Genomic DNA, 13,772 nt, shown 5'->3' with positions numbered 1-13,772 from the left:
ACTGGACACTGTTCCAAATCAAAAAATTCTTTCCAATATAGGATGCAATCGTATTTGCAAGCATGGATACACTCATAACTAAGTCCTAAGTCACGTAATTTTCTTTTAGCTTCATAAAATGAACTAGGTATAGATGCTCCAACAGGAAATGCTTCTTTTAACAATTCAAGTAACAAATCAAACGACTTGTTAGTCCAACCGCTAAAAACTTTAATATGCATCAACTTCACCAAGAACAACAATGACGAGAAATTTGTATAACCAGGGTACAACTGGTTGCACGCTTCATTCATCAGGTCTTCAAATAAGCTTGAATTGTTATCTCTTTCTTGGGCATTGGTCTACATCTCATCCTCATTTTCTTCTTCATTTACATTAGCAATTGGACACTGTAGATCATTTATAATATTCAAAATTTCATTTTCTTCATCTATGATATTCATCTCTGTCATACTTAATCCATCATCATGTGTCGATTCAGATGTATGACTATCGTATCCCCTAGACAAGTCGACTGGGTCTCCATGATATATCTATTGATGATAAGATGGAGAAATTCCATTAATGAATAAATGTCTTACTCTATCTATTGGCTCCCACCTAACATTCATACATTTTCTGCATGGACATCTTGTTTTTCCTAACTTATTAACATGAAGTTTTGCAACATCAAGGAATTGATATACTCCTTCTGCATACTCAGTTGATAACTTGTTCCTAATCTTAATCCACTCTTTATCCATTTTTAATAATATATGCGATAAATTGAACCTGATGATTTAGACAATTAGTTATATTAGAACATATAGTTCCAATTTCTAACTTTTAATTTAATTTAATTTACTTCTTATTCGTGGTTTTGAACGATTAAAAGTACATTTAAGTGTGATTTTAAAAATGACAAAAGTCATTTTAACTATTTTAGAATCACTCCTAAACACATCCTTATTCCTCTTTTGATCTTATACAATTTGCTCTTATAAAAGTAGATCTAAGGATAGAAAGGCTTGAGATGTTTGGAGATAGTTTCAAAATGCTAGTTGAAGTCCTAAAGGTTAAAGCCAAATTATTATAAAGACAACCAAATGATATCCACTCAGATAGAGATTTATAGTTGAAATCAAATTGATGACAAAATCAATGTTAGTGTTATCATTCTTATGATAGTGCTAGTTGAAGTCCTATCATAAGAATTGATAATGTTTAGCTTCATATATGTATGAAGAATAGGTAGTTCAGCAACCCAAAAATGACAAAATCGATGTTCAAAGAACCAGACAAAATTATCTAAGATTGTATCACAAAGAATAGAAACATGTTGCACTAAATAAACCACAGGAGTAACGGAGGGAGATTCCTCAAACAATAAAACACAGAAATACAAACACGGAAAGAATAAAGAAAGAGTAACTAAAGAATACAGAAAAAATTCCCTATTCTCAACACTAAACTATTCTATAGAGTTAATCGAATCACCCCATAAACTAACTCGAATATCCAAGTTATTGACACAAATTCATTTAGTGAGAAATCTAGCAAGAAAAAAAAACTACCATAGTCCATTGGTTGTCTACATAAACAGAGGATATCACATTATATAGAATTGGATTGTTTTTTAGTTAACAGAGTACCTTCATTCTATGATCCATAACAAATATACATTACAATCAACCATCTTATAGACAAAAACTCAACATCCAATTCCAACCAATTTATTTCTACTTAACAAATCACTAACATCATTAGCTTCTCCTATTTTAGAATTAACCTCTGTTTTTTGTTGATTTTAGAATCACAACAAATCTACATTACAAGTAATTTGTTTATGGCAGTACTCAATACCAAGAATACCAAGAATATCAAGTAAATAAGTAAAAAAGAGTTACCTTTCAGGCAAGGGGGAAATCGGAGATGGTGACAGACGGCGAGAGAATAAACCAACTGGTGAGATGGGGAACCAACGGACGACAGACCAACGGACGATCGGCGACGGACAGCGAGAGGGGAACGACTGCCAGAGGAAACGAACGGACGGCAAGGGATGAACGAACGGCTAGGGAACAAATGGACGGCTACCAGAGGGAACGAACGGATGGAAACAGCTGCCAGAGGGAACAAATGGATGGTGAGAGGGGAACAAATGGCGGTAGACGGAGAGAGGGAGAACGACAACAAGAGGAACAAGAAGAAGAAGAAGAATCGGCGAGAGAGGGAAGAAGAAGAATCGAGATTTTAAATCGTATTTTTCCCGACGATTGCAATCCCAATAGTCATTTCCAAATCATCGGCCAAACTTACCAAGCCCGACAGTTTTTTGACACGACTGTCGGCAAAAAATCATCAATTCCAAAAGAAAAATTAGAATCCCCGATGGTTGACTGAGCACCGTCGAGAATACAACAACGACCAATGGTCGCTAACCATCGGGCGAACAAGGTACACCCGATGGTTTCCTGACACCACCGTCGGAGGAACCTACCCAAATTCCCAAAAAAAAATATTTTTATATTTCTTAAAACTCTTGACGGTCGACTAAACACTGTCGAGAATTCAATGTATCCCGACGTTCTTGTCTCACCATCAGCCAATGATTCCCAAATTCCTATAAAAAAACAAAAATTTAATATTTATATTAGAACTTAGAATCCTAATGGTTACATGGAGTTGTCAGCCTTTATAATGAAAATCCGACGCATTTGCGCTTATCGTCGAGCAAATTTAACAAATCACAATAGGTTCTACACACCGTGCCTGACGGTCGAGTAGTAACAATCAGGTTTAAACCAAAAAGCCCAACGATGTTTGCTTACCATCGGGAGAGATTAAAAAGCTCGACGATCTGTTCGTGGACCATCGGGATTAAATTTTATCCCGACCCCTTGTCCGGACCATCGAGAGTGGTGGAAACTGTCGACGGTTTTTTGATCATCAAGATTAATGTCGTCGAGAATTATCAAAATTCTTGTAGTGTTATGATTTTGTAGTAGGGGTTTGATCTAAGATTACTCTAATCCGAGAAAAAGATAAATTGCTAATTATTTGGGCTAAATCTCAAGGAAAATGACTTTACTACCAGAAACCTTCATGTTGGACATTTTAGTTTCTTAGTTTCAATTGGAAATAAGTAAATTCAAAAGCATGTATTAGACTTTATGAATATGATGTATGTTGAATGATTCAGTTATGTGCATGTCGGAACCATGAGAATGTTCTATTCGTTATGATGTGGGACCATGGATAAATGTTATACGACTCTTATTCAGCGGTGACAATTGTCGTTCTAACACTAACCAATTTTCATGATCATTTCAGTTCATCACTATATTACCTAAAGCCGACGAGTTTCTACCACGTTACTGTGATCCTTTAGCTTCACTACCATGTTCAACATCGTGAGCCTTGGGGCTCACTACCATGTTAAGTTTTGGGGACTGACGGGCTCTCTACCACATTTGTGTGCTTTCGAGCCACCAAATATGTGTTAGAATGGGTTTGATTGTTCATTAGATGGTCATCCATGTTTTCATGTTTTCAATTGTTCATGGTCTCATGTTTCTTTGATGAATTACATTATGCTAGTCCCACCAATATGCATGCATTTGCAAATATGTATGCATAGCTTAACCCTGGTACCAGGTTACTTATTAATTATTTTATACTCATTCTTTATTATGTTATGTGTTTCAAGTAAGGATAAGGACACATCGGCTAATGACAGAAGGAATCTGTGGTCGTGTAATTGGGACTAGAAAAATGCTTCTGCTTTTGTTTTCATGTTTTTATGTTTTAAATTCTAGTCTTGATGTTTGAACCCAGAGTTCTAGTTTTTGCCTTGTTAGATGCTTTATGCAAAATCTTCTAGTTTTGTTTTATAATTTTAGGGGTACCTCGATCAAATATTTCAGTTATTTAAATTTTATAAAAGTTATTTAATCTATAAAATTCTTTTGGTTTTTTAAGTTATATATATATATATATATAAAAGGTCGTTTGAGGTGTATGCATGCATGTAGTAACGTACCAGTACAAGTCATAGGAAGTCAGGTCGTTACAGTTGGTATCAGAGCCTAGAGTTTTTAGGTTCTGTACATTGACTTACATCGTAACAACCCGTAAGTCTAGATTGTCCCTATGGTCGATTAACCAATTATTCGTCATCACTAGGTATGTCCTACCAATTGAAAGTTTTATGATAGTTGTGCATGAAAGTATTTGATTAGGCTTTATGAACTATGTTAAGGGTGAAATAGGTGTCGCTAATTCTATCTACTCAAAACAAATAAAATTTATAAACTCTAACTACAACTAGAACTAACACGTAGTATTAGTGGAAGTAAGAGGTCGATCCCAAGATAAACGCAATTAATTGGCCTAAAATTAGACAAGAATTAGATTATTGATGATTAAATGGGGTTGTTGTTTTAAGAACTAAAAACTAAGTAAATAGACAAGAATTGATATAAGAAGTCTATTGATGAGAGAAATAAGAGAGATTATGAAACAAGATTCAATTGAAATGAAATCTTAGGGATTTTATGTAACTAGGCAATTCTATAATTGACTTAATAAGAAATCATGTAATTAGATTATTCAATAGTTCATTAAGAATAAATTCTCAATACCCTAATTAGCTAATTTCACAACCCTAATCTAGGTCTTAATTGCTTTCTAAAGATATTTCATAATTAATCTCTAAATTGCATTAAACTTATGGGTTTTCTTAACTATTTCAATCTTGAATCAAAAGACTGAAAATTCAAGATTGATTACATGAATGTTCTAAATTAATAAATTCTTTAAAGAAAAGAGGAAAAGAAGTCCATATTTTCTATGAAGACTACTCATTCTTGCAACTACAATTACAATTTTGTTATAGAATCATGTAATTTTTACATACAAAAATTGATTAATCATAGAATCATGTAATTTTTACATACAAAAATTGATTAATCTTGAGTCATCAATTCAATCTAAATCAATTTTATTCTAAATCTCAACAAGAACATTCAAAAGAAAGTATTTACATGAAACAAAATTCAAGAAAAGTCTTAAGAAAATGCCTAATTACATAGTTCCTCAAGAAAAAGAATTACCTACTCATAGAGGATGAAATTCTTCAAGCAATCTATTGATAGTTACATATTGATACAAGTCTGAGTACAAATCGACTTAATTTCACAGAAAATTACAAGAATTGCTCTTGGAAATTGAAGTCTCTCTCTAAAAAATGGGTTTCTCTTCTTCAAAGTTTCTCTCTTGAGAATGATGGATTCTTTTCTTAAAAAATGATATCTCCTCCGTTTTGCTGAAGAATTGAACTCAATTATACCAACAGCAAAGCGTCGTGAGGCGCGAGGATGAATCACATCAAAATCCGAAAAAGAATGAACACATCTAGTTTTCTGCAGTTTAAAAAGCGAGCTTCCTATTTCATATTCGATCCTCGATGCTTAATGGTAGAATATTTAATGCTTGATGTTGGATGCCATTTACTTGATAGCTTTAACTTGATGGAAAAAGAATAAGAAGAAATCGATGACTCGATGATAGAATACTTGACAATCTTTATTCGATGGTATTTAATAGTATTCTGCTAAATACTCGATGGTCGATGATCCAACAGCCTTACTCGATGCTCTTCTGGGTGTTTACTCAATTCTCTTCAATTTGTTGATTTTCTTGGTCATTTTTTTATCTTTTTGACACAATTTTCTTATAATGACTCCAAAATGCTTCGGGGAATGTTTTACCTATAAAATTCGCAATTAAAGTAAATAATCAACACAATTTTGGGGGAAATTAACATAGAAAATAAAAACCTAACAAACTAGTTGATTGTTGTGCTTTATTGTGAAGAATGAGATTAGTGGTACTACAAGAGACTCTATCACGACAAATCACGTACATAGGTACAAGATTAAAGTCTCTTTGTAGATAAGGAAAATAAGAAGAGATTGGTTTTATTAAATGTTATTAGATATTAAAATCAAATGTTTCAAGAGGAATTTTAAAAGGATTATTAAGTCTTGATCACTTATGTGGTACTAAAGGTTGGTGGACTGACCAAGGTACTTGGTATTTTGGATCTTTGAATTGTGCTTAAAAGAAAGAAAAACTTTTAGTTAGAATACAAGTGGTAATATTAAGATCACATTTTATAGTACCCAATTTAGTTGTTGATATCAAAGGAAGCAAAAATCGTTTAAAATGACTTTAGGACTTCAAGGAGAAAGCAAAGTGATGGTTTGAATTGAGGAGTTGTTTCAAGGTACCTCATGGTACTTTGACTATATCCATACTTTTGTGGTAGTAAGTAAGCCGTTCTAGTTTAGTTAATGTGATCAGGATTAGTATTTGGAATTTAAAAGCAATGACAACTTATGAAGAATACCCTATTAAAGTTTCAAATTTGGAATTGAGTTGTAGATTATGAGCGGTTAATAAGTAGTTACATATTTTGATATCGATATTATGTTTCGTTTGAAAAGTGAAAAGAGCACCTTGAGTTTTTCAATCTTATCAAAGGTAGATGTGAGGACAAAGAAAATTATTTAGGAAAGGATTTATTATTTTGAGAAGATAAAGGAAATCGATGTTTGAAGACTACAAGTACATAAGTTTGATTTGACTTTCTACGATAGGATTGGGGTATTTACTAGCCTTGGCATGGGTATAAATAATATCGTTACGACTTGCAACTTTGGAGCTTGGTATTTGTTGGTTGAAAAGATAGCTTTCTTAGGTTGTTGGTTGTGGAACTCAATGTTAGCATGAAAAACTCATTCTCAAAATAAAATATCAAGTAGAGACAAATGAGCATTGGAAGGGTGCTTGACAAGCTTCTTCAGATTGTAGAGATAATATCTTCTTTGAAGGAGTTTGGTAATGATAGTTTCCAGAAACTATGGAAATGGAAGGATTAGGTTTGGTTAGAAAAGATATAATCATTGAAGGTATTAACGAAGATTAAAAGATGGTGACTTTGGACACAAGTTATAACTAGAAAATAACAATCAATCAATTTGATTTAAAGGTGAAAGTAATATGGATCCAAGTAAAGATCCAATTGTACGAGAATTAAGGTTAAGTGAGTAAGTTAGATCTCCCAAAATGACCACTGGCACAAGAAATGAATTTTAGAATAAAGCACTTCCATTCTCAAGGCCTTTTATAGAGTGGTTCTAACAAAATTGAAGTAGTCTAAGTCACAGATCCAGGAACTATTTGACAAAGTTTTCATATGACCTAATGTTTTGCCTTAGCACATCAGTTTTAATTATTACACGACAAGAATTTTGGGCTTTAATGTCGGTTTAAAACTGATATTAAAAAGCTTTAATGTCGATTGACAATCGACATTGAAGATCATGTTATAAAAGGTCTTTAATGTCGGTTGTCTTTAATATCGGTTTTAAACCAACATTGTATTCCATCTTCAATGTCAGTCTAAAACCGACATTAAAGACAACCAACATTAAAGACCTTTTATAACATGATCTTCAATATCAATTGTCAACCGACATTAAAGTCCTTTAATGTCAATTTTAAACTAATATTAAGGCCCATAATTATTATCCCTTTTTTTTTCAATTATTGTCCTTTTTTTTAAATGCCATTGTCGAATCCATTTTCAATGTCGGTCAAAAATTTAAAAACGACTTTATGTCTCATGTTGGATCAGGAAATGTCCGTCATTGTTTTTATTTAAAAAAATATAAAAAATTGTTCATTGTAATGCGTGCTTGTTATATTCTTTATCCAAATCAACTTCATATGGTTACATAGCAAATTCCAACTTATCATCTATGAAGTATACATATATATTCTACACTGAACAAGTAGAGTATATATGCTAAGTTGTACACAAGAATAGCATTCAAAATAAATGAATTACAAAATGGTTAAAATGATTAAAAATAAGCTAAAGATAAATTAATAGTGTTCAACAATGTCTTCCCAAGTTCTCTGATGTCAATTTCTAGAGCTAGGGACTATTCTCCTACCTACGAAGTAGATAAAACAACAATTTGAAGAAATAAGTAAAAAAAAACAATAATTTGAACAAATACGTAAATCAAGGATTAGGTTAGCACGCAAGAAAACAAACCCTAATGGATAGAATTCTACTTACCTAAGTGTTTTAAAAGTGTTACTCAAACAATCAAGAAATCAAGTTTATTACTCTTATATTTTGAAAATTTTCGGCTGCATAACAACGTTACCACAAAAAAAAAAAAAAAAAAAAAACTTTGAACCTGTTCTAAGAAACACACTCCCAATAATATTCCACAACCACTACTTCTCAATAGAACTACCAAAATTCTCAAAAAACGAATATTCAATACTTCATAAAACGAATCCAATAAAACTTGTTAAAACTAACCAACTGTATTCAATAACAACTCAAGTAAACTAAACAAATACCTATTATAAGTTCTCAACTCAAACATCTAATTAAGAACCAACTTAAATTTAAAACACTTTTAAATTCCAAATATTTGAAATAAAGTAAAATTCACCCTAGACATCTAAAGAACATGACAACATTTTAAAGCTAGCAGAACAACAAGACCTTAAAACTTAGTTTTAGAAACAGGAATTCGATGGCATCTAAAAAGTACAAAGAAACTTCATAAAGGACTTGAACTTGCACTTACAAGTAAATGATTCTTGAAGTAATTGCATTGCTACAATTCAATCCACTCCTAGTGTATTCCACTGGCACATATGGATTTCCTTGCCAATCCCTCTTTATCCCATAAGTTTGACTTGATATTGGTAATTGCATTCACTATGATCCAAAGCAAAATAACAATAGTATTCTTTAACTTTAAATAAACTCAAAGAGTGCATTTAGAGAAGCATACCATCTCATTGATTTGTTTCCAACTCTATTATGTCTTTCACGTAATATACCAAGGATACAAGATCTCAAGCACAAAAAAAAGAAGAAAAAAAAAAAAGAGAAAATACCTGTCGACAACAAAAATACCCAATCAATTTAGTGTCTGAATGAAGATGGAAAAGAGTAAAAAAAAATGTCCTGCAAGATTTTTATAAGAAAATTTCAAGTTATCTTAATGCCTGTCCTGCGAGACTTTCTTTATGGCAAAATTCTCTCCAGTTTCCAATCACTTCACCTAAGAGAAGTATTAAGAAAATTCCAAATAGAAGTACAAAACAAAGGAAAGGAAAGGAAAGAAGTTTTATGTTGGTCACAACTTCTATAGATATAATGTATAGCAATGGACTTTGAAACAAATTAAATAAATCCTTATTTCACACCTTCACCAGGACCCAACGAAATTTTTAAGTATGACAACAATCAACAACACAATTGAGAAAAATATGATAAATATCACGATTTGCAAGAGTCGAAAAAGAATAACTTCAAAATACAAAGCCAGGACTTCAAAATTTGTAAACAAACATGCAACTTCATTTAGATCTTATAAAGAATCCAAACAATAAATTCAGCAAAGGAGTTCTTTTTTTCATTTTAGATTTCTTAGACAACTCGATCAATCATATTAACTAAACAAGTTTAAGAGAAAATAGATCATGCACAAGTGTATGCCACGAAGGAAATCACTCATACCAAGTTGCTTGTGGCTAATAAATGCAATACAATCTTATTTTGCTTGCTTCAAACTGGGTAAGGTGAATCCTCCCTTGGAGAATGGAATGACTTCTTCCACTAGCTTTTACAGAAGTTTGAACTTGATCATTTTTCAACAATTTCTTGTTTCCAAAAAAATACACCAACTAAACAAGAGTGCCTACAACTACAAGAAATGAGAAGATTTATCCCTAAACTAAATTCCAAGTAAGATCAAAGCAAACTAAAAAGAAAAAAAAATGAATGAAAGAAAGAAGGGAGAATGCAATAGGATGATCCAAGGGAAAATCGGAACTTCAAACTAAAATTCTATTACCACAAAGAGAACAAGACTTGAATAGCTTAAGTTCCTTCTCCATCCAAATTTAACATGTAGTTCTATGGATCAATAACAAGATCTAAATATCCAATAATCAATCAATAGATCACAATTTACACATAACTAAGTTAAGAAAATACCTCTCTCTTCTTGCATTTCTCATAAACATCAAAAAGATGTTCTTGACATTTGCTCTTCTCCGAGTGATGTTCTTTAAAACCTATGGTATTTGGAAAAAGAGATTTTCTCTAATATGAAATTAAATTTTATTGCTTCTTCAAGTTCATAAATTGTTTTGAAACAATAATAGAAATAATTGCATAACACTTCTATTTCTCAAAAATTACGAAATGACTCCACAAATCCCTACACTACCCTACGTGAAGAATGTCTGAAGAAACCTCCCCCAAAATTATATATACATACAAAATCATTAAACTAACATCGGCAAACCATAAGTTATAACTTGAAATAGATCATGGAGGTGAGGGAGACGACATAATGGATAACCAAACTACCTTCTTTTGAATTTCAAGACCGACCTACAAGGAGAGTTTCAATATATATCATGTTATGGTAGAGGAAGAGATTGAGAGAACACAAATGTGAGGCAATTTCAATCAATATGAACTAAAGCTAAACTCGTAGGAGTATAACTAAGGAAGCAAGAGTTTTCTTGAAACAGGCACAATTCTCTTAAATTCTTATATTGCCACTCCCTCTCAACAAACAAACAAACAAAATAGAGGCTTACAATGTCGAGCATTTTGATTATTCTCATTCCCCTACAAAACTCTTCCATTTGATTATTCAATACATATATTCAAGAACCTACAAGAACAATAGATGAAATATGGAGTGTTTTCTTGGACATAAAGGAAAAATAGATAGAAAAACTATTATTATATTCAATTATTATTATAGAAAAGTCTATAATAACAATATTTACATCCTCATGGTTACTAAAGCACATATGACAAGAACAAGACTCAAGACAACCACCAATGTAGCTAAAAAGAAATGAAAAACAAAACAAAGAATCAAAATCAAGCTACCATCGAACATAACAACTCACTATCTAATAATTTCATAATTGGAACATCTTCTTTAATAAATTCCAGTATAAAAAAGCCCAATACAACATGTTCGATGGTGGCTTAGATCATTCCTATTTCATTTTATGAAAGCAAATGGTTTCTTTAACTCCAAGCATCACGCAAACAAAAAAGCAAGAATTTTGAAGAAATGGACCGCCGAACTCATGCTCTCATTGTACTATTTAATCATAAATCATTCCCATTTCATTTTATCATAAAAGAGGTACAACAAACGTCACACATGGAAATAAAGGTGGAGAACAAGACCAAAAGCAAATAGGAGAAGCTAAGAAGAGCAAAGCATTTGAAAAATAAATGAACAAAGAAACAAAATTGTTGCTTATGATATAAATCAGTGGAAGAAGACAAAGTTGGATGACATACCATGAATCCATAAGCTTATAAACTCAAACAACTTAATGAAAATAAATAAACTTTATGAATCCAAGCAAGATTCTTACCTACTTAGCAGTTTTTAGAATACCACACATTTCTCTTATTGCTTTCTTATAACATTAAACCCGTGAGCTTAAAATTCAAACCTTTTGGTAAATTTACAAAAAAAAGAGCATCTAATATACCTCAATCCGGACACCCCAAATCAAGCCTAAACTACAAACAAGGAAAAACGAAGAGTTAAAAGCTAATTTCATCATCTAAATTTGGTTCCAAAGGCTCTAAATATAGCTATAATGCTTAATATTCACCAAAACAGGCTTGGGTCCATGCTGAAAGATGTTCAAATAACCTTGAAACCATTCTAAATCTACAATTAAAAGCTTTCAAGCGTTAGAGACCAATATAAAGAACCTTCAACTATTTCAAAAAGGGATTTAGAGTGATATACCCACTGGATCTGACCCAAAACGGCCCAAATCCTCGTTGGTTAGTGTTTGAACTCACTTAATCCTACATATTTAGAGGCGTTAGAAGTGGGTATTTCAAATCCATTGTCAAAATTCGATGGGTAAGAGTCAAAACACACCAAATAGGAGAAATGCTACTGTTGGTATGCATTGTGTTGAGTGGGTAGCTACTTCACGGTTGTCGGAGATCACGATGCCGTGGGTTGGTCTTCATGAATGTCGTTCGTGGTTATAGGCTGCGTCGGATGTGAAGATGGTTGTCTGTACTGCATGCGTTGCCGGACAAGCATTGTCGTCATTGTTCGCTAGTGGTTGTTGTACCATCGTCGGTTGCTGCAGGAAATGGGCGTGTCGGTCGAGTTGCAACAACATGCAAAGGGGAATGGTTTTGTGTGGGTAATGTAAGGGAGGAAGATAGAGAGGGAGGAAGAGAGAAGGGGTAAAAGAAGGAGTGAGACTTTCTTTTCTTAATAAAACAAAACCTAAATTAAAATATAAATAAATTTGAGAGGAAAATGAAAATGGGGAGGGAGGGAAAAAATCAAGATTAAAAGTTGTTTTGGAATTAAAAAAGATGGCCACCTACAATGTCGATTTTAAACCGACATTATAGGTACCTCTACAATGTCAGTTTAAAATCTAGAGAACCAGTGAAGCGGCAGCGGATCATTCCAAACTCCATTATAAAAGAACATAAACATTTACAATCTGACAGAAACGATTATGCATTAAAGACTAAATTACAGCATGCTTCTTAACAAACATACAAGGGATCAAGTAAACAATACCCTTGAAGAACCCTTTCTTCATGCATTTCCCTCGATCATTCGGTAACTCAGCAAACAAGCACGAACGCAACGAGCAACTGGAAAATCCTCAATCACCAGAGATTACAACTCGACCCTTAATCGTCGAACAAAACTCGACACCACCACAAGGTTACCTTGGTATTCTCGGTGTGAGAATCCAGGAGTTGTGGGCTCTGTATGATTTTAGTAAATGGATGGAGGAATTGAAGAAGTAAACGATCAAGTATGCGATGAACAATCATATAGAGGAAGAAGTCTATCGTATAAATTTGACAATCGATCGTGTAGTTATAAGCACTATCATGTAGTGAACTCGACATTCGATCGTTTTGTCTTTCAAAAGTAATTTGATTACTTGTTTCGTGGATTGCGCGTTATGAATTTGAAAAAACTATTTTTCATTTTATCCACTTTTCCATAATAACTGAGTAACCACCCAAAGTCAGTTATCGGAGAAAAAGAATTATCAATTATCTCATAATTAATAAATTATAGATAAATACAATAACTAACTTATCATATTATATTTATAACCTATAGTTTTAATATTGTATCATATGCAACATATAAAGCATAGTTCTTTTTCTATTTTATGACATTTAATATAAATCATATTTATATTAATTTCTCCAATCAAATAATAATGTATCAAATACATTAAATCAATTATATCATATATAATTGAATTAATTTAATTATATCATATACAATTAAATTCTCTATTGTTAATTTGAACATTTCAAACTAATCCAAAAACTTATTCTCAATTGGAATCCATTGAGTTACCAAAGGGACCTTATGGACTTGTAGCTTGAAGTTCCAACGGTACGTGAATAATTGACTAAACTCTTTAATCACGATATCCACCATCCGTTAACTGTCAGGCACTCCACTATAGACCGTCAACTTAACTCTTTGCACTACAACTATATTTTTTTGTCCATTGAATACAACCAATCAACCGTACGATGACCCTTCACAAATCACTCGTGAAGCAGTGATGCCTCAATTAATTTTAGCAATCGTAAAGCAGTACGATAACTAATTAATTTTAGCAAAACA

The 13,772-nt window shown here is 32.5% G+C and overlaps 1 long non-coding RNA gene across 1 annotated transcript; it reads right to left on the bottom strand.

Moving 5' to 3' along the window:
- Positions 1-7,742: 7,742 nt before the first annotated feature.
- On the bottom strand, positions 7,743-12,354 carry LOC120091497. The gene is made up of 3 exons (XR_005485720.1): positions 8,868-12,354; positions 8,658-8,791; positions 7,743-8,003 (listed from the first exon to the last, which is right to left on the bottom strand). It is a non-coding gene; the product is annotated as an uncharacterized LOC120091497 (long non-coding RNA).
- Between the last annotated feature and the right edge of the window lie 1,418 nt (positions 12,355-13,772).

The sequence above is a fragment of the Benincasa hispida genome, chromosome 11 (genome assembly GCF_009727055.1).
Source record: "Benincasa hispida cultivar B227 chromosome 11, ASM972705v1, whole genome shotgun sequence".
In the NCBI taxonomy this organism is placed as follows: domain Eukaryota; kingdom Viridiplantae; phylum Streptophyta; class Magnoliopsida; order Cucurbitales; family Cucurbitaceae; genus Benincasa; species Benincasa hispida.
Note: the sequence above shows the minus strand (reverse complement) of the source record. Positions and strands in the feature narration are given on the sequence as shown.